Source organism: Agelaius tricolor, unplaced genomic scaffold, assembly GCF_023055355.1.
Source record: "Agelaius tricolor isolate 1412-34295 unplaced genomic scaffold, bAgeTri1.0.p SCAF_7, whole genome shotgun sequence".
NCBI lineage: Eukaryota > Metazoa > Chordata > Aves > Passeriformes > Icteridae > Agelaius > Agelaius tricolor.
Genome location: NW_027269267.1, coordinates 35450100 through 35456714, shown reverse-complemented (window position 1 = coordinate 35456714; position 6615 = coordinate 35450100).

Here is a 6615-nt window from a genome sequence, read left to right as displayed (position 1 = left end):
TGCAGCCTTCACCGCGCAAAATTTAACACCCAAAAAGGAAAAGCCAGAAATCAGATACCCTCAAAAAAAGTGAGCTTGTTATTTTGGGAAGGTTTTTATTAGGCAATGAGCTGTCTTCTAGTGCTTGAACCTGCCAACATCCCCCCTAGGTATGTGTGGGGGACAGCTACAGCTTGTAACCGTGCTCCACAAAAATGCAGCTCCTTTGTGTGTACCTTCCTCCTCTGCCAATCATTCCCTTTCCATTTAGCCTTCTAAAAGTAATTAGCCAGCAAGTTCCTGTTGTGCCCACAATGCTCTGATATGATCCAGTCATCTTCCACCTCCTCCTTCAGATCTCCTCTCATTCACAAAAATCAGCTGCAACCTTCCACTTGCCCCAGACCTTTGGCAAAATCCCAGGGCCTTGCAGTCCCTTGACATCTGCAGTTGCCAGCTCAGTTTTCCTCCTATCTTTTTCATGAGAGCAGTCTTCCTGGGGATTTGGGACTGAGTATATGTCTTCTGCCAGCTGAGGCAGTGGGTACCTGATGTTTTATTGCAAACAAGAGCAGATCTTGTTGTTCCACATCAGCACTACTGATCTTCCCTGCACAGAAGCAAATTTACAGGGTGAGCGATGGTAGGCTTCTATTTACACTTCAGTGGAGTTGCAGAGCTGCAGAGTCTTCCCATTCCAGTCTCCTGACAGCAGAAGGATCTGCCTTAGCATCACAGCTGCAGAAGGCCACAAATCTGCATCTTCTTCTGTTGAAGCTTAAGTGAGAAAAACACATATAAACCCTTGAAACTGCTACCAAGAATTACTATCATGAAGAAATACAGAGATGACTCTTCTGATATTTTGTGTACAGACTTATTTGGGTTAAATGCACATTTCTGCTACACTCAGTGTGCAGTCTGTTCTTCCTGGATGAGGTTCTAGTTTCTTATCTAAATGCTGCAATTTTGTCAGATATTTACTCTCAGTTCTGCTTATTCTGCATCTTGGACCTGGAATATATCCTGCCCAAAGTGCACCTTCTTCTCAAACTCTCCAAGGTGCAATTCATGACTTTCCTTACCATTCTCTTGCGAAACTCTTCAGTACCAACTCACGGGTACTGTGGGTCAGGTATTATAGATCATCATATATATCTATATCTATCTGTCTGTCTATCTATCTATCTATCTATCTATCTATCCAAGGTGATGCGGGTTTGTCCACTGATATCAGTGCAAAGATTCTCATCAGCTTCACTGGACTCTTGATTTTTGATATTTGTAGGTAGTACAAAGGCTTCTCAGCCCATGGCACATCTTTCTTTTTACATGCATATAGGTTGATATTATTGTCATTGACTTATTTCCATGAGCAGTTTTCTCAAAGAATATAATACAGCCCTATGCTTACCATTACTTGTATTTATGAAAGTAAAAATTTCTAACCTGTTCCTCACTAGAGTTCAAGGTTTTACCATGTGTGTCTTCACTTGATTCTTCCAGCAGAAACACAAGATAACGTAGTTTTTATGTTCTGATTGTTAACCAAAGAAGCACTTTCAAAAGATGCATCCCTGTGATTTTTATACACATGAAGTGTTTATATTTAATGACTTGAGTGTTCAACCAACTTCTGTAGAGATTATTTTTAAAGTGTTTTAGTTCAGCTTTAAGATTACATTTCAGGCTTCCCAAGAAGTCCATGTGAGGATGAGGGTGCAGCATCATTAGAGTGTTTAACTGCTCAAAGACTGTCTTTTCCAACAACCACATCTTTCTTCAACACTGGCATCATTTCATGTTGACTTAATCTGATCTGGAAACAACACCTCTCCCCTGCAGAGATCCTAAGCTGAAGTTTCCTCTGCTTTCCACGGGGCAGACACAGTGGAGGACAGAGCAGGAAGGAGCAGTCCCAACAGGCCTTGCACACAGGTCCTTGGCCCCAGTCTGAAGATCTGGTTAGAAGTGCCTCAGGAGCTGCCATCCAGTGACTTTCCTAACTCCTCCTATCCCAAACCTTTGTCACTGAGCATCTCAAATGCCCACATCAGCCCTTCCCAAATTATTTCAAATATGTGATGCTTGGGTAATATAAATCTCCTCTGAGCAGTCCTGCCTTCCAAAGCTCTCCCATTAAAGTCACAGTTCACTGCAAATCCCATCTGCTTTGACAGCCTCCCCAGGACCAGTTTCCTGAGGGTCCATCCAGGGGCTGATTCTCTCATCAATTCTTACAGCAGCAGCAGCAGCCATAGCCCCACAGGCTATGGATGTTCCTTGTTGTCCTCTCAAGGACTATGCCCAAAGCTCTTTTCTTAGCATGTCCGAGTTTAACTCTAAAGTTTGCAGGATAGCTCTAAAACCTGCATCTCTACACACTTGACAAATGCCAGGATGAAAAATGCAGTGCTTAGGAGATGGCTAAAACTGAATGTTATGCAGGAATGAGCTGCCCTTCCAACAAACTCCCTTAATGGACAGTGTCTAGCTGGCATGGCCTCACCAAGAGCCATCCTGGAGAGCTGGGGCCCCTATCAAATGCAGTGGTTATGGCTTTCTTGTTATCAACAGGGTGGGTTAAGTAGTTGTACAACAGATTAACAGTCTGGGAAGCCATCCAGGAGGCAGGATTCTGAAATCAGTGCATACTCACTCTGTCAGAACCAAATGCAGCCCAATTCAGCCCAAATTTGTATCCACTTAATGCTGAAGTGTCTACACATCCCTCTGTTTAACATGGTGCTGTTTTTCCTAGGGCTGTTTTTTCTGGGGATTAGTCTGCTGTGCCCACAGAAGGCAATATTGCTTTGTCTGACTGACATTTTGCTCAGTTACAAAAAGCCCCCTCAACTTTCTTGTGTCTTTGTTTCTTAGGGCAGAGTTTCATGCCTGGGGTTTGAGTCCTGCAGTTAAATTGGATTAAGCACAACATGAAGCTGTAGCCAGTGATTTTATCAACTTTTGGGGTAAGAGTGTTGGGTGCTGCAGCACAATCAGCTTTATTCTTGTTCTTTACTGTTCTTCAATATAAACGTCCCTTTTTTATAATACCACGTGATATTTTGGCAATTTTAATAAGTTTTTAAAAGTTTATAAGAGAGGCAATTTCCACCAATACCGCCAGAGACACTCTCTCTTGCTAAAATCCACCCAAATATAATTTTTCTAAATACACAGCAGTTCTGTGGTCTTCAAAAGCGATACTGATCTATGTGTCTCATATGATACCATAGTGATCTAGGTATTTTCATAGGATAATCTGAAGCTTGTGATACCTGCGAGGGAAGAGCGATTAAGTTAACGATGTAGGGGGGTGTTCTGGGTGTGCCTCTCCGTCCCCTTTCCCTGCCACTGTAGAGTATTTTTCTGCCACCTGGTGGTGGAAATTGAGTTTCTGGTGAGGGACCAGGGGCTACACTTAGGGAAGCTTTGCCTAAGCAGCGGGCCTAGAATTGGCAAACAAAGGTTAAATAAAGGTAGGGAAGTGTCTTGTATCTTATATCTAGCAATATTACCTAGAGTCTGTACTCACGGACTGGCGTTTCACTGCAAAAAGCCCAATCTGGGAAAAGCAAATAAATCCTGTTAAACAAGCTGCCTCAAGGCAGGTGGGAAATGGCTCTGGGCTTCTCTAATTCCTTCTGGTTCTGCCAAGCTGCCTGAGCTGGAAATAGGAGTCACAGAACAGCATCCTGGGTCTGCCCCCTACAACAGGGGTGGCAGCAAGTCAGGGAGGGAGCTGGGTTCATCACCTGCATGCTGTGGGTGCTGGAGCAGCCATCTGCTCTGAGGCTGTAGTGGGGAAATCACGAGTCACACTTGCGATGAATGCATGAAATAAACGCCTCAAACTGAAAACCAGCCAACCAAAAGATGCTAAACCCCAGCCTGGGTTTCCATAACTCAGCCAGGAACGTGTTGGTGAGTGACCATAACCTGGTCCAAAATGGTGGGAGGAGATGGTCTGTGGCAGTAACACCTTGCTCTGCTACAACAGAATAATGACCATTAGTCTCATATTCCTGTTCTCTTCAAGACAGAAGGGGAAGATGTAGAGAATCTGGAGGTTCTCTCTTCCCACCCTTCCCAATTTCCATGCTCAGTTTCTTAAACACAATCTCCGCCTCCAGTTTCAGCACTCAGCCAGGCCCTGCCGCCCTGGGACATCCACAGCTCTAACTCGTGTACACTTGTGTAGCAGTGTTCTACTCCTACCCTCCCACGTTTGGGATCAGATTTCAGTAAAAATGCCTTCAATATCAGGAATTCACTTAGGTGGTTAACTGGCCTCAGGCAGTCTGTTGACTAAGTACCAACCTGAAGGAGCTGAAAAAATTGAATTAACCTTTACTTGAAATATTTCTTTGTACAATAAGACCTTTAGGAAAAAGAACTCCCACCTAAGTTGAAAACATTTCCAATTTTCACTACCAAGGAAGGATGGTAACGCTCTGGGAGCATTGATTATTTATTTATTTATTTATTTATTTAAAGTTTGCGAGGCTTAAATAAAACATTTTTTCCCAGCTAGGAAAAGACTTAGAATTTTTTAAAAAGTCCTTTATGGGCTAAGATGGAAAGAAGTTCAGACAGGAAGATACATTGCAGTCTTCTGAATCTCACAGGAGGAGGATAAATACAATTTCACATGAGCAGACAGCTGAAATTTCATCTTAATCTCATGAGAGTTTTATTTGCCACTTAGAGCAGCAGCAGGTCAAATGAGGGATTGCAACAGCAGGTTGAGAACCAGTGATGTCATAGTGCCTCAGTATTTCATGCTTAGCCCTTGGATAATTTTTATTCATTATTTTATTTAATTATGCATCTTCCACAGTTTTGAATTTTAACTCCCCTCACCCCCAAAATACAGCAATAGTGTTACAGAGACAGAGCTGCTTTCACTGCAGATATTCTCCTTATGAGTGTTTCAGAATGTCTTATGACCATTTTGGCATTGAAGGGAAAACCAGCTCTTTCATCCCAGTACATCTACCAGCAAAAGCAAACCTGTCTGATTAGCATCTGCAATAATTAGGAAGTAGTTGCTGGCTAGCCAGTTTGACAACCATCTGCAAGAAAGGTCGGAAGGAGGATTCCAGCAGCCTGTCAGCCTGACCTCAGTGCTTAAGGAAGGTTATGGAACAGATTATCTTGAGTGTGATCACATAGCACATGCAGGGGATCAGGCCCAGTCAGCAGAAGTTTGGGAAAGGCAGGTCCTGCTTGACCAACCTGCTTTCCTTCTATGACAAGATGATTCTCCCAGTCGATGAGGGAAAGGCTGGGGGTGTTGTCTACCTAGAATTCAGTAAAGCCTCTTGTGGTATTTGTGAAGGTCCTCAGGATGAGGTGAGAGATGAGAATTTGACTCCATGTTCTCTGATTTATAATTTTATGATATTATATTAAAAGAATGCTGTACTAAAACTACACTAAAGAAAGATAAAGGATCCATCAGAAAGCTTAACAAGAATGATAAAGAAAAACCTGTGACTCTTCAGAGCCTTGACACAGCTGGACCATGATTGGTCATTAAATTAAAACAATTTACATGCTGGATAAACAATCTCTAAATCTCATTCCAAAGCAGCAAAACTGGGAGAAACTGAAGCTTGCCAGCTTCCCAGGAGAAGAAATCCTGGTGAAGGGATTTTTCAGAAAATATCATAGTGACAGCCTCTGTCACTGTCTCCCACAGAATTCTGCTGGAAAAGCTGGGAGCCCACGGCTTGGACAGGTGCACTCTTTACAGGGTAAAAAAGTGTCAGGAGTGGCAATGGATGGAGTCACCTCCAGTGTACAGGGAACAGTCCTGTTTAATATCTTTATTGATGACCGGACACGGAGATCAAATTCTCCCTCAGTCAGTTTGCAGAGGACACCAAGCTGGATGGGAGTCTTGATCTGCTGTAGGGTAGGAAGGCTCTGCAGAGGGGTCTGGATGGCAGGGATTCATGGGCAGTGGCCAGTGGTATGAGGTTCAAAAAGACCCAAGGTCCTGCCCTTGGGTACAAGCACCTGTAGTGCTATAGGCTGGGGACAAGGGCTGGAAAACTTGCCAGCAGAAAAGGACCTCAGGGTGCTGGTCAACAGCCAGCTGAACATGAGCCAGCAGTGAGCCCAGGTGGCCAAGAAGACCAGTGGCATCCTGGCTTGTTGCTTATTGCATCAGCAATAGCGTGGCCAGCAGGACCAAAGCAGTGATTGCCCTCCTGCAGCAGCACTGGGGAGGCCACAGCTCAAGTCCTGTGCTCAGCTCTGGGTCCCACATCACAAGAAGGACATTGAAGTGATGGAGCGAGTCCAGAGAAGGGCAGTGGAACTGGGGAAGGGTCTGGAGCACAAATCCTGTGAGGAGCAGCTGAGGGGGCTGGGGGTGTTTAGCCTGGAGAAAAGGAGGCTCAGGGGAGACCTGGTCCCTCTCTACAACTGCCTGAAAGGAGAGTGTGTAGCCAGGTGGGCATCAGTCTGTTCTCCCAGGCAAAGGATGAGAGGAAACAGCCTCACATTGTGCCAGGGGAGGTTGAGATTGGATGTGAGGAGAAATTCCCTCACTGAAAGAGTGGTTAAGCATTAGAATGGGTGCCCTCTCACCAGGGAGGTGGTGGAGTCACCATCCCTGGAAGC